General features: G+C 32.5%; 1 long non-coding RNA gene across 1 annotated transcript; it reads left to right on the top strand.

The window, feature by feature from the left end:
• Positions 1 to 2,747, top strand: LOC124103131 (uncharacterized). Its single transcript, XR_006855108.1, has 3 exons — positions 1 to 109; positions 1,471 to 1,519; positions 2,081 to 2,747. It is a non-coding gene; the product is annotated as an uncharacterized LOC124103131 (long non-coding RNA).
• Positions 2,748 to 27,190: the final 24,443 nt, after the last annotated feature.

Genomic DNA, 27,190 nt, shown 5'->3' with positions numbered 1-27,190 from the left:
AGACCAGGTGCCCCAGAAGACCATGTCAGGATGATCCATGCTCTTGGAACCTGACTTCAAATGGAAGTCTGCAAATGTACATCACTGTGAGGCGTTTTGGTCATGTGAGGTAAGGATTATCAGAATGAGTTTTAATAAACAAGTGGGATGCCAATAATGTGTCCATTTATTTTGCCATTTGCTTTTCATTGTGCACCTGATACAAAGGATACCATTAAGGGCACAATTTTTTTGGGAATTGATTGCAACCAGACTGTTGGACTATAAAGAATGCAGGCCTCACCTACCTTATTTCTATGCATCTAAAGATTCTGATATTCAAATATTTGGAGAACTCTGCAAAGTAGATGAAATGTAGCAGCAACATGTCCAATGCTAGCGAGTACTGTGAACAAAAACAGCTGTTTTGTGAAAAGAAAACCATTGGACATATTAGAAATAGGAAATGGATTTCTGGTGGAAATAAAGTTTTAGGCATCACATATTGGTTCAGATTATACCTGGAGAAGAGCCCCATCATGAGGCAAAAGGAGTGCAGAGAATCAATCTACATTACAACTCAGTATAACCAAAATTTATCTAGCTGTAGTGTGGACAACCCAAACACGTTGGGTATAAAACATGAGTCCTGGCTCCAGCGAAGCCCTTGTGCACAATGGGAAGCACAGTCATGGTAATAAAACAAGGTCTGTCAAGGCAGAAAAGGGCTTTTATAGTGTGTAACGACATTCAGAGGCATAAGAGTCGGCAACAAGAATACATAGGTAAAGGGGAATTCTCTTCTGTGAGAGAAGGGTGGGAATTCTGTCTAAAGTCTTTGTCTTATGAGTTTCTCCTACTACACTTCAATTTGTTTGGACTTGGAGATTTGTCTCTGATCCTTCACTCTTCAGGATCCCAAAGAATATGACTTGAACTTTCCTAGGACCAATAAATATTCTTAAGGTTTAATTCCCTGATTAAAAAAAAAATATTTCTTAATGATTGTCTCCTTAAGGAAATAATAATAGTTTTATATTTTATTGAACTTTAAAAAAAAATTAGTGAGAGAGTGTGTTGGGATTTCTAGCCTAGACTACTGCTGGGGATGGGGGGACAGGAGCAAAGATTACTATCAAAAATAGGAATTCATCCTCTGGCATTATAGATTTGGGATGCATTCAAAATACAATGGAGATGGGGAATTAGCTTTTAAACTTTAAGATTATTAGCATAAGGAGTCATGTAACTTAAATTTCTACCGGGATTTAAGTTAATTTCTTTCTGGGTTATAAATGAATATGGTATTATTCCTCAATATTAAATATGAAATAATATTGAATCCATTAAGCAAAGATCTGTCTTAATTGTATAGAATATTTTGTCTTGGACTACATACGGATCTAGTGTAGATCAATATACATATTAAATTATAGCACATTTTGTTCAAATTCTTTGCACTAATTTCATATGTTGTATTTTCTTTTCTAGCAAAACTGTTTATCTTGGAGTTCTCATTAAGAGAAGATTCAAAATGAAGGTAAAGAATTCTTATTAATCGTATGAATCTGGTATATCAAAATGTTAGTTCTACATTAATATTGAATTCATAATATGAATTATGAGGCTTTTTATAATTCTGTTTAGGGAAATTTACAACTTTCTTTAGATTTTTATGTTGCAATATTTTCAGAATATGAGCCAAAACAGAGTTGTAATAAATTTTCTCATTTTAAAGATTTTTCACATATAATGTGGATTTTGGATTATTATAAATCCAAACACATTTACAGTAGATTTCTACAAGACATAATTAAGGAAAAATCATGATTAATTGTACTCTCCTTATCAAGATAACCCAAATACAGTCATTGTTTATTTTAAAGATGATTATATTGCAACATACCCTTTTGTGAGATGGCACAGAATTTTCTATTATTTCATATCTCTCAAGTTCAATGGTTCATGCCTAAAAGATGTAAAAATAAAGGTTGTTCTATGGTATTATGTATTATCAAGTACACAGTATTTTTACTGAAAAAATGTGATTTCCTGTGACAATTTTTTTAAGTCTCTTCTATTTGTCCCCTATTATCAACAGGGGAAATTTTCTTTTCTTATTTCTCACTAATCATTTCTGACATGAAGTTGGCAAGCTGAGCTGTGAAGAGCCATCCACCGGGTCCAGGTCGACCTCCCCCCTCGGGAAGAAGGCACACATGGTGCCCAAGAATAAATGCCCTCCAACGGAGGGGAAGGACAGTGCTTAGTGTCATTTTCATATGGAATTTTTTTTCCCTCAGCATAATCTGCTTATCTCTTTGTGGTACAATTTAACTGTTGTGATATTATTTAACTGTTTAAAGTTGTCAAACACATGATTTAGCAGGTGTTTGACATGCCCTACATTTTGTTCTCCCTATCAAGAAAAATGAAATGTTTTGTATTATATTTGAACTCTTTTCCTTAGATTATATGTAGTACAAGTAGTTTCAGTTGAAAAAAATCCAATTTCTATTTAAATATTAATGAAAATAATCTTACCAAAGTAAGATAGCTGCAATATTAAAATCTGTGATGTGTGTGTGTGTGTGTGTGTGTGTGTGTGTTTTCTCACATTTTAATAGAAAGAAGAGAAATGGATGTTTAATCATTGGGAAGAAAAAAATCTAAATAATTCTTACTAATATACATATTAAATTTCTTGTGATACTGAAACAGAGTTAATATTCTAAATGTCAATGACTGATGTACAAATTTACTTCAAAGCCCACTCATTGCTCTGAATTTTTGTAATAACTATAATTGCATTAAAAAAATAAACAAGACACTGCAATATATACCTCTTCTAATATAAATGCAAGTGTTTGTTTTTCATTCACTCAAGAGTATTGAGTGTCCATGTCCCTTCCAAAATTCATGTTGAAACTTAATTTTTACTGGGCAGTGTTAAGAGGTGTGACTTTATATATAGTATGTCAATGAAGATAGAGTCCTCATGGGACTTTTGCTATAAAAATGGCTGGAAATGACTGACAAGATTTGACTGAAAGTGTTTAAATCAGTTTAATCCATGAAAATACTAAAAAGTAAATTCAGGTAAATTCCCTTTTGCCCCTCCTGTGATATATTATTGAAGCCACCATCTTTGAATCGAACTAGTCTGATCCTTATTAGTTACCAAACCTACCTTGATTTTGGACTTCCCAAGCTCCAGAACTGTTCTTTTTTTATTACCCAGTCTTAGGCATTTTGTTGGGGTAGCACTAAGGGACTAAGATTGCAGACTGACATGCTAGGTATGTTGCTAATTTTAGAATAAATAGCAATAACTGCACTCTTTTGATCTCATGGTCTACTGCAGTGATACAGCAGACATTTTCTTTTTTTCTTGTCTCTTTATAACGCTTTTTTAAAAATTATTAAATAATGAGAGAAACATAAAAATTTACAATCAGTCCTTCCCCTGACATAATTGTTTAGAAGTCTGTAGTATTATTTTGTTATATGTAAACTCTAAAGCTAATACAGGCTGTATGCTAATTAATCTGTTCATTTTAATTGAAAATAGGCCTTGCATACATAGCAGTAAACACACAAGATTAAAGGTTCTAAAACTGAAAAGAGTGAAAATGAAATACTCTATTTGAAACATCAGCATAGAGTTTACACTGAGGGTAATTTTTAGTCATTAGTATAAATGGGACAAAATAAAATAAATATTAATTGGTTAAAACAGAGGAACTTAGATGGAAAGATGAAGTGATAAAGAGCCCAGAGAAAATTGCTCAGTTTGCATATAAATTAGGTAATTAGCCCCTCACCTACCCAGGTAGAGGTTCATAACCCTAATTAAAATAATTATATAAACTTCCAGGACGTATTAGGAAGATGTGAGAAGGAAAATAAAACACAACGTTGGCCTCTGTGTCATTTTACCTGAATTTATTTTATAGTATTTTCATAGATTAAATTGATTTAAGCACTTTCAGAAACATTTTCCACTAAAAAAACGAAAACATTTGATAGTCGAAGACTGTAAGAGCTTTCCTTAAAAATAAAATAGATGAGAAACATTTTTTTCTATAAAAATGAGGATAAGTAAGATGATGAGAATTTGAGGAGAATTAATGATTATTTTCATTGTTTTCTTCAAAACAAATGTGGTTGGTGTACAGTGCTTTCATGGTTTAGTATTTTATGAGTATAAATATAATTATTTTCTTATTAACTAAATATTACTAAAAATATTGCAAAGTCTTAAAATTATGTGCTTAAGGAAGCCTCAAAATTAAAATCAATTTTTGATAGTTTATTGAATAAAGTAGTCAAGTAGTTGACACTAATCCATTTCATACACATTTATGTATAAAAAAATCATGCTCAGAAGATGAGTGTGATTTAAATAAGGAGACAGGTTCCTGACATCAAGGAGACTATATATTTGTGAGGTACATAAAACAGAACAAATGAACAAGGCAAACATGTAGGGTTTGTTTATAGATACTATAAATTTACTAATAGGGAAGAACTAAATAAATCAGAACATGAAAAAAAGGAAAGAAATGGACATATTAGTATATAATATATGCCCAACACTATTCAAGGTGCCTTAAACATTTTAATACTTAATTCTAATACCAAAATCTTCTGATTTATTATAGATAATATAACTGAGGATAATAAAAATCTGTCATCTTTAAATTTTGAAATCTTCATAAATTAACTGAGTACATGATATTTTGTGAAATAAAAAAGACAAATAATAAAATGCTTTATAAGAATTAGAAAACAAAGAACAAATTAGAAAATAACAAAATTATAATATGACTTTAACATAGGATTTAAAAATATAACAGAATGGAGGATAGAATCAAATAATGGCTTCCTAGTAAACGCAGGCTAAAATATTAGAATCACATTCAGAATAATGTAAGAAATAAGATATTGTAGTTTGTATAAGAAGTGAAAATAATTGAAAATTGACTTGACAGGAAAAGCATGACAAAGAAAATAACATCTCATTGGGAAAACTGAAACTTTGGTAAATTCCTGCCTGTGGACAATACAGTCTAACTTTCCATGGTGTCCTAAAACTTGGCCCTCCCTCATGGCATTAATTTTCTCCTGGCTCCTGCTGTCTTCTTAGGATGGTAGCATGGTCTGAATGCCCATAAGAAACACCAATCCTCCCACTCTGCCCACAGTTCAGATTCTGACAGAGATTTTCTTTTTATTTTGCTTGGATTATCTAGATGTTTGGTGGTGGTTTTTGTTGTTGTTTATTTTATTTTATTTTTTTAAAGAATCAGATTATATATTTTTTCTTTTGTATTTTTGTTTTCTATTTTTAGACTTCTGGTTTATCTCTGGATCTTACTTTCTTCTTCTTAGAATTTAATTTTCTTTTCTTTTTTGTTTGTAAGTTAGAAAATTTTTATCATTAACTTTAAACTACTTTCCTGTGTTTAACATAAATATCTAAAGCTATCAACTTCTTCCCAAGGAATCCTGAAGTGAACATGGTCATATTTTATCGAGACCAATTACTTTTTGGTTTATTTTTTGACTTATTATTTGACATGGAGATCATTTTGAAGTTTATTCTTTCCAAATATTTAGGGGTTTCCATAGAAACCTCCTGAACTTGGAATTTGTGTGTGTGTAAAAGGTTTTAAGTCATAGATTCAATTTACTTAAGAAAACAAGATAATTCATTTACTACTTATTTTTAGATAACTTTTTGGAATGTATTTTCTTTCAAGTCACATTCATTTTATCTAAATTTTAAAATATTTTGGCATAAACTTTAAAAAAGTGTTTTTATTATCTTTTATGATCTCTAGTACAAATACATTTAATCTTTTATTTCTTGTTTTAGTGTCTGTATATTTTCTCTTATATTTTACTGATAAGAATAATTATTATGGAGTCCATTGATATTTAATATTGTTCTGCTAATTTTAAATAAATTTGCTCTTAATATATTTGAGATGTCATATCAAAATACAATAAGTGTATATCTTATAAAGAACAGAAGTTTATTTCTACAGTTCTAAAGTCTGAGAAGTTTAAAATCAAGACAACAGCAGACTTGGTGTCTGGTGAGGGCATAGTGTCCCGTATATAAATGGTACCTCCCATGGTCTCCATGTGACACAGAGGGAAAACAGTTCTCCATGGCCTCTTTAGCAGAGGGACACAAATTGTCCTATTAAGAAGTCTTAGACTGCCATTCTCTTGACCTAACATCCCCCCCCAAAAAAAAAACCCCTCATTTTTTAATGCTATCACTGCGAAGATTTAGATTCCAACAGGAATTTTGAGGGGAAAACAAACATTCAGACCATAGCATGTAGCTTACTTTGATTTCAATTTGCTTTGGTTATTGATTGAATTATTTTTTCCTAATATAAAAGTTATTTCAAAGAGCATTGCTTCAGTTGTGTACATGAATTTCAAATAATTTGCATGCTCATTTTCATTCATTTCAAAGTAATTTCTGATTTTCCTTTTGATTTTTCACAACCTTACATTAGTTTTGGGTATACAGAACAGTTTTTAGAAAATTTTAAATAACATGAGTATTGTATATTTGAATTTTGTCTTGATAGAAAACATATCTTTTCATGACATAAATTCTTTTTAATTTATTGAAACTCATTTTATGGACCTGAATATGGCCTATCATGATCAACATCTGTACACTGTGTTTTTCAGTAGTTATGCAAATGTAAAATGGCTAAAATTGCTAGTATTATTCAACACTTGTTTTCCTACAAATTGTTTATTAGTTATATATTAAGGGATGTTAAAATTTCAAACTGTACTTCAGATAAAATATTTTATTTTTAAACTTAATCATTTTTGGTTTTATGTGTTTGAATTTCTCTTTCGGGACAAATATATAAGATTTCTACCTTAATTCTGTATGTCTCATCATCCCAGATGTGGAACACCTTTTCGAAGTTTAAACTGAGCAACAAATAAGCCACTGTGTTAAGTTTTGAAATAACCATGATTTTAGAGTTCTTCTGAGAAAATTTGTATGACAAATTAGAGCATTAGAAAACACACACACATATATATATTCCTATAGATTGTAAGCTATAAAATATGATTTTCAACCTATTTTAGTGTCAATTTCATTGAAATAGTCACAGAACTGAATTCATGAATGAATGCAGTAGCCCATTTATGACTAGTGAATAGGTTTTCTATTCCTGGCAAAAGTTTGTTTGCTTTTGAAATCTTCTTAGTTTAATATTAAGGTAGTCACTCTTATCTATTTCAATTATATTCATGTTTTTTGTACCTTTTTAAAAACTCACATTTATAACAGTTGAATATTATTCTGTTTTCTGTATCATTTCTAAGCTTTTTCTCACTGATTGGTTATTTCAGGTTCAAGTCACTTTTCTCCTTCTTCTTACTGTTGGAACTTTTTCAGTGGAAACTAGATACTGTTCATTCAATGTTTCCATTTGATAGATTTTGTTAAATTGATGGATTTGGTCGAATCCTATAATATTTTTGTGTTTTGTTCTTCGACACAAATTTCTGTAAATCAGTTACACATGTCCATAGACTGCTTAAAATTTTTTCTCATGGAAGATGCAGAAGAGCTAGGCTTAAGGCAAAGCTAGCTCTCCTGCAAAAACACTTCCCTGATGATTCTACTCAGTATCCCATGTAGTTCCCTGTCTTCTCTGGCTATTGGAAGTGCAAACAGATGCAGATGGGAATTGTTCTGACTACCCTTTGTTTTGACATTTTTTCATAAGGCTCGGTTATTTTCTTGGTGCATTCATGGATTACCGTGAGCTGAAGACTCCATCATCTCCTGCATAGGTCTGAAAGTTTCTCCCAATCTTTCTACCCAGAAAACCTCTCAGTCCGGGATGTGGCTCAGTGGTAGAGGGCTTGCTTAGAATGTGCTAGGCCCTGGGTTCAATCCCCAGAACTGAAAACATAAGAAGAAATAAATTAACAACATTCCAGAAAACCTCTCTGATCCTTGCTGTGCAATTACAGCCACATTTCCTCCCCAAACTTCACTCCTCAGTTCCTTACTACACAGAGAGACCTGGACTCTAGTAATCCTTCCACTCTAGAAATTGTAGCAGAAAGGCAAGAATTGTACTTAACTATCCTGCCTTCTATCAGGACCCAGCATGTTGAGTGTTATTTTTGTCCATGGCTTAAAAAAATCATTATTTATTATATTTGATCAGCACTTTTACTTTTTGTTTTTGTATTTTAATTTTGATTATAAAAGGTTTAATCTATTACCCTGTTACTCCATCATGGTGATATACACCCCAGCTGCTCTGTATTATTTCTTTCTATTTTCAATTATTTATTTTTTATTGTTTTTCTTGAAAATTTATTTTATTTGGACTACTGGATTATTAACTACATTTTTGCTCATTTTTCCCTATTCAGTGTTCTAGAGTGCTGTGGTTTGGACATGGAGTGTCCCCCCAAGTGTCTGTGTCAGTGCAGGAATATTCAGAGGTAAAATGCAGGTGGGGTATGCTGGAGAGGTTGGGTCACTGGGGACATCCCTGGGAGGTTTATCTTCTTTGTGGCTCTTTGCGTCCTCTCTTTGATTTCCAACTGCCATGAAGGCAGGAGCGTCCCTCCATTATTCACTTCTGCAACGATGCTCTGCCTCACCTTGAGCCCAAGCAGTGGAGTTTACTGACCGTGGAATAAAACTTCGAAACTCTGAGCCAGAATAAACATTTCCTTTTCTAAGCTGTTCTTATCAGGTAATTTGGTTACAGTGGCAAAACTGACTAACACAAAGAAGTATAGTATCTGCCATTAATTTTCCAATTAATAATATTTATTAATATAAATAAAAGATTTTTCCCCTGAACATTTCCTGAAGAAGATTTGCTTACATTCTATTACAGCTTGCCTACAGGCCTTAGAAATGTAATAATTGAAAGAAATGCATACAATTTGCAAAAAATCTTTCTTAAAGATGAAATTATAGTTTACATGAAAAATTTAAAGAGCATCTACAAAAAAAGCTAAGAGAGAAAAAATATCTTCAACGACAATAGGATATAGGCCTAACACAAGTCATTTTTCTTATATGGATTCACAATACAATTAACAGTTGATTTGCAATAAAGAAAATAAGGATATAAGGAAGCACCCAAACAATGAAGGAATGAAGGTTATGTTAAGAATTAATAAACAAACAAACAAACAAATAAAAACTTGAGTGGCTTCTCCCTGGGAATTGATAAAATTAAAACAACAAAATAATTCCAGTAATGGATCATCTTCCACAGAATAAAATAAAAAATCCATCAGCCCACAATGAGAAAAATGAATAAATACATGGGAGAACGTACTATTTTCTCCGTAAGATAGCCAACCAATAATAATAATAAAAAATAGTGATATACTTAAAACATCAGTCTTTGGCAGTATTATGGTAACATCTATCTGAGTTGAGAAACATCAATGTATTCTAAATCTTGTGGGTAAATGTGTGACAAAATTAATTAATAATTAATAAACTGTAATTCCTTACCAGTTTAAAATATCTATCCACAAAATGCTAAATCATATGTACATAGATAATGTGCATGTATGTGTATATAAGTACATAGATAATGTGCATGTATGTGTATATAAGTATATATATATATATATATATATATATACACACACTTATCTCCACTATATGTATTTATAATGTACAACTAACTTTACCTTATATTGTTATTAAGAAAAGGAGGAATAATCTTGCACTATTGAAACCAGGAAAATATTACCTTTCAAATGATCACAGTTTAAATAATTACGGCAGGTTAAACATATTTCATAAAAATGACCTAATGAGATAATTAGGGAGAAAAGAGCATCATTTTGGTCATTTTATTGCTAAAAATGCAGATATTTACCACTAGTTATGAGACAACATCAGGGAAATTGAAATTGAGATAGATTCTAAAAGTATTATTCATCTGGCTTGTAATCAAAAACATTGAGGATGCCTGGCGTGGTGATGCATGCCTGTAATACCGGCAATTTGGGAGACTGAGTTAGAAGGATTGCAAGATCAAGGCCAAACTCAGAAATTTAGTGAGACCCTGTCTTAAAGCAAATATAAAAAGGACTGGATGTAACTCAGTGGTAAATGTTGCTGAGATCAATTGCTAGCACCAAAAAAAAAAAAAAAAAAAAGTTTGGGATGCTGTGAAGGTCAAGGAAGTTACACTCCTTGATTTAAGAAGCTAGAGAGACATGGAATCCAGGAGAATAGGTTTCCTATTAAAAAAGTGTCAGGCAGCTTCTGAACTCCAGTAGGTCTAATCTGGGTGAATGTTACTTGGCAGTTTATTATATTGCTTTAGCAACTTCTCTTAAGTTGCCATGGTTTCATATAAACATTAAAAGAAAAAAAGTAACTTCCACCAGGCACAAAGGTACCTGCCTGATTTCTGTCTCAGAGATTTCAGAGAAGCTGTTTTGTTCTAGAATTTTTTTTTAAATTATTTGGTCTATTAGTTTCATCTGGGCCATAATTGGTAGGAATTAATCTTTTATTCTATAAACTAGGTTTTGTTTCCAGTGATGTTTCATTTTTTTAAATTATTATTTTCTTCCTTTTTTTCTTTTCTTTTTCTTTTTTACAAATAGGAAAAGTTAAGGATAAGGATCTTTTGACCAAGTAAACCAAGTAGTTTTATATCTAGTCACAATTAAATAAAGTATCAAATATTTGATTTTGTCTTGGTTTTTCGAGAGATACCCTTTTAAAGAGAGAATGCTAAATGGTTTTCTTAAAATAAAACATACTTGATCTAGGAAAACTTACCTCTGGTGGTTTCTCCTTCCCAAACTGGCCACACTCTGGGTTCTTGGGAACAGGTACTGCCTCTCTGTGGAGCGGTGAATCAGCAGATCTGTACACTCAGGGTCTCAGCTACAGCATGTTTCTGAAAACAGGCTCAACTTCTGGCCTGTGCCTCTGTCTTCTTCATCAGTTTTCAGTTAACCCTGGCTGATTTGGAGAAAGTATCTCGGAATATGTATTCCTGCATCATTTTCTAAAGCACCATTTTATTTTGAAGTGCATCTGACATAAAATGAAAGAAAACAAATATAAAGCTATTGGCTAATTATAGTTTATTACTTTAATAAGAATGAAGAGATGACTACCCGTCCTATTATATTTTTCTGATTGGGATTTACTCAAACTTTACCAGGTAGTCTTAGGTTTTAGTTATGTTTCCCTTTAACAAGTTAAAGAATAACATATTATGGGAGCTATTTTATCAATTTGGGATCCGTTCGAAAATACAGAGCAATAATATTTCACATGTCAGGGTTTATTATTGTAAGGCTTCATTACCTTATATCTGATCATACTAAGTTTATGAATGTAAGAAATATTACCAATGATAATTCAAGCACTATGACTGAGTTTCTTCTTTACTCAACAAAATAGAGATAGAAAATACCTACATATTCACAGGGATCTGGAAATACCATCTTGGTTGTCTGATAATTCAGCTATCCGGTGCTACAAGTAAGCACTCTTGCCTTCTCTATCCATTTTTAAGTATATTCATTTCCTTCCTTCGTGTCTTGAATTTAGCATTCTATTCCCAACTCAAAACCAAGTCAAATGTACACTATTAGCACTATTATTTTCATTTCTGTTTTTATCTAACATTAAACATGAAATCATTCCTATCTTGATATATAAATCTATAATATGTTTTTAATCATTCCAATCCATACCTACCACTTATTTAGTTATTATAATAATTTGTATAATTTCTGGAAATAGCCTTCTATATGGAATATTCTCCTTAGTTTTTTTTTTTTTTTTTCAACTGCAGTCAATTTTATGAATTCCAAATGTGAGCAAGGGATTTTTTTAATACAAAAGGCTTGACTTCTACAAATACTTACTTGATTTATTCTTAAAATGATTCATTCAATGACTACCTATCTAAGAGAATGCTAAGGTTTGTGGATGTGGTGTTAAGAAAAACACAGGGCCCTTGCTGTCATGAAATTTTCATTCTCATTTTTGGAAAATTGTACATTTTATGTTTGTATGTACAAGTCCACTGATATTCAGTACATGCTTCTCTCTTTGCTTTAGGAAATAACCACTCAGCCATCCAGATTTCACAATATGGTGATCCTTGTAGATCTCTATGTAGGTCCTTTATGTAGATCTTCATTCTGATGTTTTTGTTTGTTTGTTTGTTTCTTTATTTTAAGAACTGACCCTGTGTCAGGACAGACCAGAAATAGACACACCATCATGCAGAACAGCATCAAAAGAAGGAAGAAGGGATTGGGGCTGGGGCTTAGCGGTAGAGCGCTTGCTTAGCACATGCAAGACTCTGGGTTTGATCCTTAGCACCACATATAAATAGATTTTTAAAAAGGTAATAAAATGAAGAAAGAAAAGATTTTATTAGATGCTTGTCTGTTTGGATTATTATGCTAAGGACTTTGGGTATAACATATTTTATTAGTGTATTTTATGATCTTCCCATCTTAATCATCCTTAATCCATGCTCCTTATTAATTTTCACTAAAAGTTTCACTTCAAATGCAAAATTGAAGCTTAAATTCAAATTTCCTTAACCTTTCAAATCTTCACCTTTATGAACCAAGAATGCCTATTCCATATTCTTATAGCATATTTCAGGCTCTATGATTACAGGTTACTTGACATCATGTTTTCCCTAATACATAACCCGATGCTTCATATTTAATATATACTCATTGAATTAATGAATGATTAATTAGAAAAACTATGTGAACATTAGAAAAACTATATACCGTTTCAAGTCTTCTAAGAATCAGACGTGGAGACACACTTACTCATGTATGAAAATAAACGCACGAAAGGCCACGGAAGGGTCAAGAGAAGACAGAGCCAGAGGAAGCTGGGACAGCCTCCAGATCAAGGGACAAGTCTGGCACCTGCAAAAGGGGACAGCCCAGGAGGCCTGGTGGAGAAGGAGGGACCTCTGTTTGCAGTGCTGACATGAGAAGTTCTCAGACAGACTGGAACCCAAGAGCAGATACTACCCTTCAGAAGAGTTCAAGAAAACAGGCTTCAGTAAACCTGTCCCGCTCAGCCATTGGCAAAAAGCTACTGCGGGAGCACAAATCTGCATTAACACTATGGTAGCTCTGAAGCAAGATGGCTTGAGTTGACCACCATCTTCTGTCCTCCCTGAGGCTTATCTCCGTGAAAATCTAGAGAGTATTTTTTGACTGACAAATCTTATCTCAGAATTTTAGCATAGAAATTTCATGATCCAATATAAAAATAAGTCAAGAGATAAGAGGCCAGAGTGTGTGCACCAATCTAATAAATGAGAACACCTATTTTCCGGTTGTTTTCTATTTAATTTTCTAATGTCTGTTTCAACTTCTCCCTCAATATGGCAGCAAAAATGTTTGTAGAAGTTTAAGGGCATTATACCCAAATATTAGGATCTCCAAGACCAAGAGAGAGTGAGTGTCTTTTTTTTTTTTTTGCACTTCTATTAGAACTCATGCAGAAAGTACTCCTCATTTGTCTTTGTACTGAATTGAGTTCCATATCTATTTTTGTTCTAATCACAACAAACAAAAACAAAATTAGACTATACTTAGATTAATCACATCAAACTTGAATCTGGGAGGAAGAGAGTCAACCTTGAGGCTCAGATATACTCCATATGTTCAGTATTGAGGAAAAAAAAGGAGAGGAAATGTATGCTGGCAGCTAAACAATAGCATATGCTACTAATGAAAGCTGCAAAGTCGTTTAAGTTCAGCATTAGTGATTTTATTAGGAGCTATTTGCAGTACACACACCCAGTTGCTCTTTTCCCTGTTCAACAAATTTGGATAATATTTACAATGTTCTACATATTGATATAGAGTTGTCGAGATGTAGATTCTAGTCTCTGAAACCTGCATAGAAATGATGGGCCCTTCCTACAGACCTGGGTAAGATAAACCTTCATCTCATAATTTCCAATATTCATTTTTCTGCATTTCTTTTTGGCTAAAATCAAAACAATCCTTAACACAACCTCAAGAGCTATGTGTCAAGGTAGCAAAATCACAGATCAAAGAAAAATGGGTCTTTGAATTACCCTACTGGAAACCAAAAATATCATCTCTACTGTGTAAATTACCAGTGACTTATAGTATTGAGACTGGAAGATTTTGTTATTTCAGCATTATTGTTATCTCAATTATCTCAGAAAATAAAACCATGGTTGGAAAAAAAATTAAAAGGAGCAAGACTTGTTGACATCTATGAAGTATTTTATTTCTCTCAATACCACACCCTCTAAACTTTAATTCTATAGAAAAAATCAACTATTCTCCACATTTAGCATAAAGGGGCATAAAATATCCACGTGTACTTCCAATGATCACAACTATTATACGAATATTATCTATTTAATTAATTATTGTTGAATGTAGGAAAATTTGAATTCATCCTTACATTTTCAATCTTCTTTTGTTTCTATTAAATATATTATTAAACTGTACTAGTGGTGTCATAGTGTCTTAGAAATAGTTATCATGTTTCTGATCTTTAATTTGCTTTGCATATCCTTGTAGAGATTCATTATACCTCTTCTAGATTATCCCATAAAGAACTTACTATCAGTAACATATATATTTACAAAATTAAAACGTATCTGTAGTATATTCCTGCTGCTCCTTCTAGATTAAGTTTCCTTGCGAGTTTGGATACTTTGTTCAGATGTGCTCAAATAGAATGCTTAAGCATCTCACAGCACCCTTCATTAACATTTCCATGCACAATTTCTGGTGTATGGAACAAAATCAAAAAAACATATTTAATTGAGCAAAAATTGAAAGATATTGATAAAATGTACAAATATTGCTTTTTTTTATTTTTAGAAGCCCAACTCTGGAATGAGAAACTTAAATAGTTGATAGATCTTTTGTATCAGAAATTATTAATAGTCATTATTCAACATAAAGTGTAATGATCTGAGATTGATAAGTATTTCAGAGCTGAAGAATAAGAAAACCATTAAGGTAATCCCACAATTTTCATTGCTTCCAAACAAAACCTGATATAATTTAAGGCTCTGAGCAGCCTTCGTTCTCAGTAGAAAAACAGATTCACCTCCCTCTCCATTAAAAAGGAAGACATCATCACAATCAATCTCAATACACAATACACAATCTCAATACACATCAAATTTTATTAAAACTTCAGGAATTTTTACAACAAATTCAAACTATAATGGGCTTCATTCAAATTATCTTTATGCTCTTGAAAGTTTTAAAATCCCATGTCTAAAAATAGAATAGAGTATGGTAAAGGTTATCCACAAGTAATCTATTAAATAGAAGAATTGATTGGGATTTTTATCATTAGTTGATTTTAATTTAACAAATGTTTCAGTTGTCTGACAAGTAGACAATTTCCATTTAGAGCTCCAAGACCTTGTACTTCTCCTCTGATACATATCCTGTGTTTTCAAAAATTGAAATGATTTCACATTTGGAGTTTGATGAAATAATTTCTAATTGACTCACTTAAAATGGGTCATTTATATATCCCAAGTATTACCAGGCTCAAAATTATTTTCAAAGCAAAACAGAATTTGTTTCATTGTTCCAATAGAAGATAAATGCTCCTTGTTAGATCCATTTCTAGCCATTATTAAGTCTATGAACCGTATGCATCTAAAAGAATGTTAGAAAATCTAGAAAGAATAATATTTCTGGTTTTGAATATTCTTTAGCTCCAAACCATATAGAAAATTTTCCAGCAAGGGAGTAAAAGAGAGGAAAGTTATGAATTTATGAATCTGAATTATCCCAAGAAGTTAAACAATAGAATATGAGACTGTAGGCAGTCCCTACCAGAGGCACTGCTATTAAGTAGATCATGGAAAAGATGTTGAAAGAAGCTATCAGACAGGAATGAGGAGTATTCTTTTAGGGGAAATGACACCAATAATTTGGAGTTAAAGTGCAGAACTGCACATATGCATCCCTATATTTTGCGTAGCACTTAGCAAACTAAACTCTACACTTACCAGCTTCTTTGTATCTTGATGAGAAAATGGAACTAATTTTTGAAGAATGACATGGTAGCAAAAGCAATATGTAGAGCACCCAATTAGTGTTGTTAAAAGAAATGTGTGCATCCGTTTATCCTCCTGCACTGCTAAACAGAATTTATAGACTATTTTGAGTTGTCTCATTTATGAAGAGAAAAAGATCCCAGGAATATAAAAGAAACAAAATAAATCAGCATCATAGGTCTATCATAACATCACTGGAATTCTCATCAAATTTTTATATGAAAAAAGATATAAATTCTCTTAAGCTATTCATCTTGTTTTTACATAGACTCCAAGATGTCATTAATTATTGCTTTATGTGCCACTAAGAAGCATTTAAAAGTGTTTCCAATTAAACTGTGGCACACTGCTAAATATCTCTTAGATGCCTCAGACAGGATTTTAAATTTAGTAATTATATTTCACATATACATGCCCATTTACCAATTTCAAGTTTTCCCTTGAAAGCGTCTTGTCACATTGAAAATCCTGCCTGAAATAATATTTTTTATATTTATGTCTGTCTTTATATTTTAACAAAATAATCTGTTACCATTATAAAAATTCAGATTATGAGAATAAAATATTTTAGATCATTGTATAGAATTATATCTTGATTTGAAATTCCATTTACTGATTATTAATAGATAAATGATGTGCACTATGCATAAATGAGACACATAAATCTTAAACCTAAGTCGTAACATGTTTTTACAAGGTAAAGTGCCAGTGTTTTCAGAATGGGTATAAGTATATATCGAGTACTGTTGCAATCCAGAAGTCTCTATTGTATGTCCTCCCAGTCATTACCAGAGGCCCTCATTATTCTTTTATCTTCATGAAACAAATTCACTTGATACAGTGTGGAATAGTAATCATAATGATAATAATGATAGTAATAATTTCAGTCTGGCCTGAAAACACACAGCTAACAGTGTGCTTTCCCAGGCTGCTTCTCTCTAGAGCAGTGGCAGCAAAGGCAGCAACAGTACACAAGTGTCTTTGGAAACTCCACTGAGAGTGCAGGGCCTGGGCTCTGCTTGGCAGCAGCTGTGCTCAGATTGGGTCAGTGGTTGGTCTGGAATCATAGGATGAGATGAACCACCTTCTCCAGCTTATTCTTCCAGTTTTTGGGTGAAGTGGCCTCCATTGGTCTCTATTTCTCTTTTGACCTTTCGAAGACTTCAGTAACTATCCTCAAACTTATTCTCTTTCCTTTTGAAATGTCTCTATTTTATGCACTGGTATAAAATCTATTTTCCAACTCCTAGTACAAAACTATTGCATCATCCTTCATTCATATTATCAACTTAATTCTCGATTCTAGGACTCTTCAGTCCTATAGTGGTTTCTCTTTACCATGATTTACCCATTTGTATGTCATTATATATTATAGTGTTTATATACGTTATATTATATATTATATTTTCAAGTAGTTAGGTATCTCCGTGATTCATCTCCTGGTGTTTGGATCCATTAATGTGGGAGTGGTCAGATGAATAAGCAGATGCTTAGCCTTCTACAAGTCCCAATACGCAGCATCTTTGCATCTTTCAACCTCAGTCTCCCATTACCATTTCTCTCCTTGATATACTGTCTATGTAAATGGCTGGAGTTGGAGAACATCATGCCAAGGGAAATAAACAAATCCCACAAAACCAAAGGCCAGATGTTTTCTCTAAAATGCAGATACTAATTCACAATAAGGCTGGGGGCACTAGGGAAGAAAACTGATACCTTAGACTAGGTAGAGAGAAGTGATAGGAGGGATGGGGAGGGGATGTGGGGATAGGAAAGATAGTAGTATATGAAACAGACATTATTAGTGTATGTATACATGTGACTGCATGACCAATATGCTCTGCAAAATGTACACTCAGAAAAATGAGAAATTATAACCTGTCTATCAAAGTACATAAATGCATTCTACTGTAATGTATAACTAATAAAAAATTCAAATAAAAAAAACAGCTATTAAGAAGGAAAATTTATAGAAGTCAGTGATCAATTTAAAAAAAAGTCATGTTAAGGGATGGTGTGACTCTACTTTGTGTACAACCAGAGATATGAAAAATTGTGCTCTATATGTATAATATGAATTGTAATTCATCTGCTGTCATATATAAAATATTAGAATTTAAAAATTCACAAAAATCATATATCCTATTCATTTTACAAAGATTTTAAATAAGCATACAAAACTTTATGTTTAATGGAATTTTTTACATCATGTTGCAGATAATATGTTACAAAAATAAAGTCACAAAACTAACAGTTTGGACAATATATCAATAATCATTAATATTTAATTACACAGAAGATGATTTCTTCTCAGTAAAGTAAAAATTAAAATGAAATAAGACACTATTTTATATTTCCAATAGCAGGGTTGTTATGACATCAAAGCATATGAAGATAACTTGATAGGCCCATAGAGTGACCAATAAGTACCAAGTGATTGCAGGTGATGTATGTGTAGATGTGTCAACCTCAACAAAAGTGATATAATGGAAAATTTTAGGCAACTTTATGGAATATGCTCAAATAGTGATATTTATTGTTTCTGAAACTTTGTAATCCATTTCCAACTTTTCTTGGTAGGACTAGTTTTCTGGCAAATGGTTGTTTTTATAGACCCTTTAAATATCCCCATTTCCCCAAGAAATATTAATTCAGATTATAAGCAGCTAAAAATACTAAGTTAATAAAATGAAATATTGATCATTTCCAAAGAGAAAAAGAAAGTTTTGTAAGCTTCACATAATGATCTTTTACAGTCTTATTTTTGCAAGCAATTTGCCAATAGATTTGTCATGCACAGTTATGTTGAATGGAGACTGAAACTGTTGCAATACAAAGTAAGTTGGTTTTTAATTAGGCTGTGAGTGATGCCCTGAAGCATATTTATTTGATATTTTATCTATTGTTTAATATTGTGCCCCAGGAATTACTTATAGGGAGAGAGATCAATATCTTTGAATGTATTGAAAATAATTATATAATTTAGCTAGAAATTGCCTTATTCATTTGCCAACATTATTATAGTCACTGAAAAGTAAATAGCAAAATAATTTCCAACTTCTATGCATATGGAATTCTTATTTTTCAAATATCCCCAAATGCCTATATTTTTACAAAATGTTTTCTATTGATTTCATCACATGCATTTAAAGTGAACATTCTAACAGAAGGATACACTGTCACCCCATTACCCTTCTTAAACATTTACTGAAAACCTCAAGGACCCATGAAGAACAGAGGCATTTGGAGTCTATTGCTTCAAGATCAACACACAAAAAAGAATAGTAGAAATTTCATGGCCATCAATATGCAAAATGTTTTTGTCTATGTGTCATATCTTATGGAAAGTTGGTAGATATTTGTTGAATCAGGTGTTATTTTTTCATTGAGTTCTATGAAGGCAACCAAATATTGGGCTCTCTGAAACATATATCAAGATGTATTAGAAATTAAACTAAGTCACAACAAAATTTAAATTGATGTCAATCACTAACAATCCATAGTTCTGGTGCTCTTTCAAGGTGCTCTATCAAGGAAACATAAAAGGGAGGTTGATTAAAAATGGAAATGGAAATATAGCAAATGGGTCAGAGTTTCTAGTAACACAGTGGCCTTATTTGGTCTCTCCCATTGAAAAGTCACTAGTTCATACAAATAAGTTTGTTCACTGCTTCTGATTGGTCTAGCTGGGTCCTGGTTTTCTTTACTATAGGCATTTACAAGAAAAAAAAAAAAACTCAAGTTTACCTTAGGTTTTTAGGTTGAGGTCACTTGCAAGGTCTCACTGGCTTTTGTCTGCTCAGCTGCTCTTCAGGCTGTATCCAGGTCTCTTGGCTTTAACCATGGTTACTTTAAATAGGAATTAAATATAGGACTTATATGATTTTAGTCAAAAAGTTAAGAAAGATGTTATAACTATTTGGACTCTTTCAGACATGATGTTTTGAACAGTATAAGTGGGCAGAATTACCAAAAGAAAACTTGAAACATTTTTCAGTTTTACAACTTTGCAAAAATCATAAGGAGTCTGACAGGACAAATACTTAAATGTTGAGATCAAGAAAAAGAAAAAAATTGAGTCGTTACCAAAGTAGTCTCAGATTACAGGTGAAATTTGTTTACAGGACGTATTTATTGAAATGATACTGACCTACCGGGGGTACAGTTTACTGTAGAGGGTATGCTTAGCAGGCACTAGGCCCTGGGTTCAATCACCAACACTGAGGGCAACGGCGGCGGGGGTGGGGGAGTGAAAGAAAGAAACAAAAGAAAAGAAAAAAGAGTGTTACCTGAAAGTTAATTTATTATGAATCAACTAAATTATAGGTATTAAAATCTAAAACAGAAATGAGGCTAGTTAAAAAAAAATATGTGTGCCTATGCAGTTTGGAGGATTGATGATTTGATATGTGACTCTACCAAGAGGAATGTGATCATTTTAACAAATAGAGTATTTATTAAAATTAAGAGCTAGATCATTTGTTTCAGGGAGGTACATTTAAGTTATTCAGATCCTAATATAGATTTTTCCAGACAATTCAGGATGAAGAAAATACTGCAGAACTTTCTTACCATTACACCTAATGTACACGTAACCTCTGGTTCGGTAAGTCTGTTCCCATATTATCCCCCAGGGTAGGGATACAGGCAGTCTGATACACACATCTCCATGTTTTGACATCACAGCTTTGGGTGCATTTTTGTGGTGGTATAGTTGCCTCCATTTGCTGTCTTGTTATTCTTTCACAACTGAAAGGACATTAGCAAGGAAATTATATACCAATTTAAGTGAAATCTATTAATTTTTTTTAATTACTTTTCTTGCACATATAAAATAATCAAACTAGGGTAAATGGAGTTTATTTTCTTCAGTACAGTGATTTTCATGGATAAGTCTTTTCCTTGTGAAAGAGCAGTCACAGAAGTTTATTTTAACTTAAGTTTTTTTAAAAAATTCCTCACAATTTGACAGTTTACAACATCAAAAATATTTTATGTTGACTCCAAATTTTTTACATTGCTCTCCATATTCATGTTATTTTAGACTTTCTTCTCTACAAGCTCTTTGTTTTTAAGTACTCCTAAATGGGTAATAAACTTCTTTCTATGATAGTAGCTTATGTTTAAATTGCTTTTTCTTAATTTTCTTTGGCAGAGAACACTAATTTTCTTGTTTTTATTTTACCTTTTTATTGGTTCTTTTTTAGTTATACATAACATTAGGATTCATTTTGATGTGATTTTTAAAAGCATGAAATATAATTTACTTTAATTCAATCCCTAGTACTTCCCTGTTCCCTCCCCTCTGGCCCTCTCCCTACTCCTCTTCCCTCCCTCTACCCTCCTTATCTTTCTGCTATGGACTTTTAGTTTTGTTCTTCTTGTTGTTGTTGTTAGTGTCATGTGGATATACATGATAGTATACACATGTACACACACACACATATACACATATATGAAAGTTTGTCAGATTCACTTTTTCCTGTGGTAATCATGGTCTTACAAATATTTAGTTATTTGGAATTTAATCCTCTGCTATCTCTGATATTTCAGTGGAAGCTAATTTTTTCCAGTCTCTCAATCCACTTTCATCTTCATTCATCTATTCTCCTATGAACACAATTTGAGAACTTGTTCACTGGGCTTTTAATATTCATGTTTCCTAATTTAGTTTTGGAGGTATACAAAAATGGTCTTAGCCAGAAACAGATTCCTCAATGATGTGCTTTAGTCATAACTTTTTCTAGTTCTTATTCTGGAGAAATATGGAGAGATCCAGGTCAACTTTTCCCATTGAATAGACAGATTCTCTGTAGGTGAGAGACGAAAAATAATTCTTGTGTGTGTGTGTGTGTGTGTGTGTGTTTACAACAGGAAGGAAGCAGTTGTTCTCCTGTCCTGAAAAGTGTTTCCTTTTTTTTTTTTTTTGAAATTTGTAAATTCGCTTCAGGAACCAGGTATTCTCATGAGTCAAGGATTGTAGAACTTAAGTTGTCTCCAAGTTCTGAAATTGCACGTCTTTTGGCCTGTAAATATAGCAAAGATAAAGCTCTAGTCTCCCTCCTAGGAAAACCTGGCTCTTGACTAACTAGACCAGGGAAACTCTGTTTTATTATCCTTTCAGACCAAAGCAATTAAAAAGGCAAATGGCTACAAATATGATTCTCCAGGTATGAGAACAATTTCTCAGGAAGCCATGCCTGTTGGCAGGTTCACTGAAAATTTCAGAATGTATTATTTCTCCACATGTTTCTGTAGAATACCATAGGGTAGAATAGAAAATTTAAATGGTAATGTGCTTAAAATATTTTAAATTTTCTTAAATGTCATTTTTTTTCCAAATCCTTTTCAAATAGTGAACATTTTTCTAGAGTGTCTTTAAAGTTTTTCCAAAATGATATAGATGATCTCAAGTTTTCATTATTATCCCTACCCAAATATCATATCTACTTTCAACAAACCTTTTATTAGTTACTTTGACCTAATTCATTTGGAAATTTTTATAGGAATGGTGAGATGATTGTATTTTTATGTAGCATATTTTCATTGGATTATCTAGATTTATTTTACTGTTTTAATTAATAATCACTTAAAAATACATTTATGGTTTTCCAAAGCATGCTACATGTGCATTGGATATATCAATAAGCAATATAAATAAATTCAACTGAAAGACATCCTTGATGGCAACTCATATTTTGAAAAATAAAATCTGACAAATCAAATAAAAGTAGATGAATTATTACTCAGACATCCACTTATGGTTGGGGACATATTCTGACAGGACATATCAGAAAAATGCCTCCAAGTGTCTTCACTTCAGGACAAAAAGTCACTTTGTTATTTTTCTAAAAGCTATTTTTGCAAACATCAACATCTTTTTAAAATCACCTATCTATAAATTGGCATGAACATTTGTTGATGCTTCTAAGCAAAATTTTAAACACTGAATTTAGTACTTGAAATAGCTTGATGTAGTCATTTTTAAAACATTTAATATTAACATATGAACATTAGGGAACATTTATCTCTTGAAATTGCATGTCATTTATATTTGTAAAGTGCTTTGCTTGTAATACTTAAATCTACTTCTTATGAAATTCCAAGTTTAACCCAGAAAGTCCACTTTTAGTTTTTTGTAAAAGTATATAATGTCCATAGTGATGCTCTCAAATTATAATTACACAGCCATGCCTGCACTTTATTAATTTGATTCCAACTGAACCCTACCACAGTAGACAGTAAGATCTGTGTATGCAAAAACACAGAGCCAGTTGAGAATATAATTGTGATTTTACTAATCAAACACTGTGAATTAGGAGCCTCCCTCCTGAGGCTGTGCATACTCAGTCAGGGGTAGGAGAATGTGAGAGCAGTAGCAGCACAGTAGCTGACACATCCTTAACTGATTTTACCTTCCTGGTGATTGCAGGCTAATGGCTAAATAACTAAGACAAAGTACACTAACCACCATCTTATACTTGGGAAATGCACTTATAGGTACTTTCTTCATTCGAAATTTCTATTATTTTTCAGGTTTCCATAGAATAAAAGAAAATATCCCTCACTCTTAGGTAACTAACTGCACCTATTAAATAGGAAAGGTACAGAAAACATGCAAGACATCAAATTCTTTAAAACATCTGATTTGGTTAAGTTATCCTATAGAAACAATGTATCTGACTATATAACAAGGAACCCTTTTATTTAATGTTGTTTTACTGTCTGAAACAATATTCAAATCAATCCACTCTTCTTCTATCATGAATCATTTTTATTTGATCTACTTTCAAGAAAACATTATGACGCTCTTACCTAGATATGTGCCTTTTCATCCAATCTCAATATTCTAAAATACTGTAGTTGCATGGTTGGCTGATAGCACAGATCATACTTTTAAAATACATGAGGTTTGACACAGGAAGAATCACACTGAAGGATTAAGCAGTCTTTGTAAAGAGGACAGATGTGACCTAGAAGAAGCAGGAAACAACATGTAGACACAGGTGGTTATTTGAGCCCCACAAGAGAGGTATTTTTCTGTCTTTTATGTGTTCTAAGTCTGAATAAATGCAGCTTATGATGCATAGGTGCTTGGACACTCCTGAGCACTTATGACCCAGTGGGAAGGTAAATGCAAACACAAGGGAGTTTCTCTGTATGATAGATGGAGAGACAAAACAACTTAAGCTTACCAAGAAGAGAAAGAAGGAAGAAAGGTAGGAAGCAGGTGCAATAGTGATTCACCCTGCCATTACATACCACTTGGGAAAGGAATAGAAGGATTAATTGAATGCCAATGTGGGTGGGAAAAGAAAGAAGAGAAAAGAAGCACAGCAGAACAGAACTGTGACTGATGGATAATTATTGGTAATGTTAAATCATTAACAGAAGGTATTTATTGGGTTGGTGATTTAGGAGATTTGGGGAAAGATGTTGTCAGGCTAGTCTGTCACATCACAATCCAGCCTCAAGTAAATTCTGACTCCATTTACATACATCAGTATCCTAAAGGTTTAAATTAAGCCAATATCATGAGACTTAAGATGATGATATTTACATTTATAAAAGGGAAAACTATATTTATTGAGTGCTAAATAAGGTTTTTATAGAATCATAATTGTTATTGAAGTCACCTCAGTTTGAGTCAAGTAAGAAAGAACTTGAAATCCTTTGTGGCACCAGTGTCTAGTGATAGTGTATGAAAATGTAATGATTACTAAATATGCATAGTTGAGCTCAATAAAACCAAATTAGAAACAAGAATTTCTAGGGGAGGAATAATATTCTTTTTTTTTAATTGGTTCATAGCATTTAGAGTGGTGAGTTTCATGTGGCATATCCATTAATGCATATTACTTAATGTGATTATTTCCACTCCCCACCCCTCCACTGGCCTTCCCTTCCCCCGTACCCCTTTCTCTATTCCAATGATCTCCCTTCTATGTTAATGACATCCCTTTAAATTGTTCCCTTCCTAGCTTTCATAAAGCATATGACACTTTTCTTATTGAGTCTGGCTTATTTGAGTTAGTGTGATGCTCTCCAGTTACCTCCATTTTTCTGTGAATTGCATTATTTTCTTCTTCTTTATGGCTGAATAAAATCCCTTGTATGTATACACATTTTCTTTATACAATCATCTCTTGACAGACACCTGATTCCATAATTTGGCTATTGTGAACTGTGCTTCTAAAAACACAAAGACGCACATATCTTTACAGTATGGGGTCTTCAAAATTTTTGGATAAAGACTCCAGACTGGTTCAGAAGGTTCATATAGCAGCTCAATTTTTAGTATTTTAAGGTATTCCATATTGAGTTCTATGGTGGTTATACTAACATTCTTCATCCTTCAAGCAGGAATACTGTAGAAGAGAAAAAGGCAGCATTAGATTTCAAGGTTGAAGTGCCCGTAGAGAGTCCAAGGAAGTCAGGAAAATTATCTCCAACATGAACATAAGGTGAAAAAAAATGGAACCAAAGGAACATTATTATAGATTTTCAGGCACAAGCAAGGACATAAAGAACCTGTATTTAAAGGCAATAATGAAACTTTTAATAAGGCATTAAAGAAAAAAATAATCAGGTTCAGGAATTTGGCAAGTTCTGAACAGTCAGAAAAAGTAAATCCCAACTACAATTAATACCGATGTACTGAATCTTAAAAAAGTCCACTAGACAGACTAATACAATACATGATATAAAATTTTCCGATTTCAAAAGAGCATCATTCTGATGAAGGAAGAAACACAACACTCAGGACAACGAATGTTTTCAGAAATTTCAATAGACTTGCTGAAGAACTACCAACAAAAGTAGCTCTGAAAGACCAAAAAACTGCTAAAATACAGGTGCAAAAACACGTAGTGACTGGAAGTATCAGAACTGTTAAATGTGGGAGCTAATCTGCATTAATATTAAATTAAAATAATGCTACTAGTACTAATAAATACATGGTAACTGTAAGAATCGAAAATGGGTTTTGGTTCACAGTATAAACTACTCTAATTCAATGCTCCTTTGAAGGTCACCAATGATTCCCAGGTTGCTAGAACAAAAGTAGACTTTATGTTTTCATTTTGTTGAACTACCAATAACAGTTATTTCCTTAGTCCCTAGTTTTAAAATAAACAACAAGACATTTTCTTGTTTGGTTTTGACAACACACTCTCCTGCTTCTCCACGTCTATCTTTATGGGCTAAGAGTCTTTGAGACTCTTCTGTAGTTACACTCATTCCCCTGATCACTTCTTCCAAACCTATGGTTTAAAATTCTGTTTATTCCAAGAAATTGCAAATTTATCATTTACCTCTTACCTTTTTTCTAAATATCACAAATCCAAATATCCGAATTTATGTGACATCTTTGTTTGAGAGGCAGATAAACAACTCAAATTTGGAATGTGCAAAGGTGATCCACACATTACAATTGGCCTTAGATAAAAAATCTGGAGTCATTTCTAATTCCTTTTTCTTTCTATATTCTGCACACCCATTCTCTCCACAGCTCTTATTGCTTTGTCACCAGAATGTATCCAAAAATTTAACCTCTTTTAGTCTCTCCCATAAACAGATCCTGAGAAAAAAATATTCAGTCATAAGTAATTGATGGTGTGAAATAAGCTGATTTTCTCCTTCAGGCTTTTAGATTATTCATGTAAATGCTGTTTGTTGAAAGTCATCCACTGATTACCTTTATTAAAATTACAATGTGTCACTATTTTAAAGCATATCCTGTCTCACTTCATTTTTTCCATAAAATACATAATATTTCAACATACATTTTATTTTCTACACTACTCTAATTTTCATGAGGGAGAAGATTTTCTTTTCTTTAAAACTCTAAATTTAGATGTTTTATTATAGTGGATTAAATGATGTCCACCCAGTTTCCAAAAGTACATAGTCATGTGCCACGTAATGATGTTTGGGTCAGCAACAGATTGCATATATGTCAATCATCATGAATCGCCCAGTGACGTACCCATTTTGGCTTCTGTAAGCCCACTCTATAACAATCAGAAATAGGGAGATCAACCAAGGATGCATTTCTCAGGATGTATTCCTGTGACTAA

Source organism: Marmota monax, unplaced genomic scaffold (assembly GCF_021218885.2).
Source record: "Marmota monax isolate L192 unplaced genomic scaffold, Marmota_monax_Labrador192_F-V1.1 WCK01_AAM20220418_F8-fsc00039, whole genome shotgun sequence".
Classification (NCBI taxonomy): domain Eukaryota; kingdom Metazoa; phylum Chordata; class Mammalia; order Rodentia; family Sciuridae; genus Marmota; species Marmota monax.
Note: the sequence above shows the minus strand (reverse complement) of the source record. Positions and strands in the feature narration are given on the sequence as shown.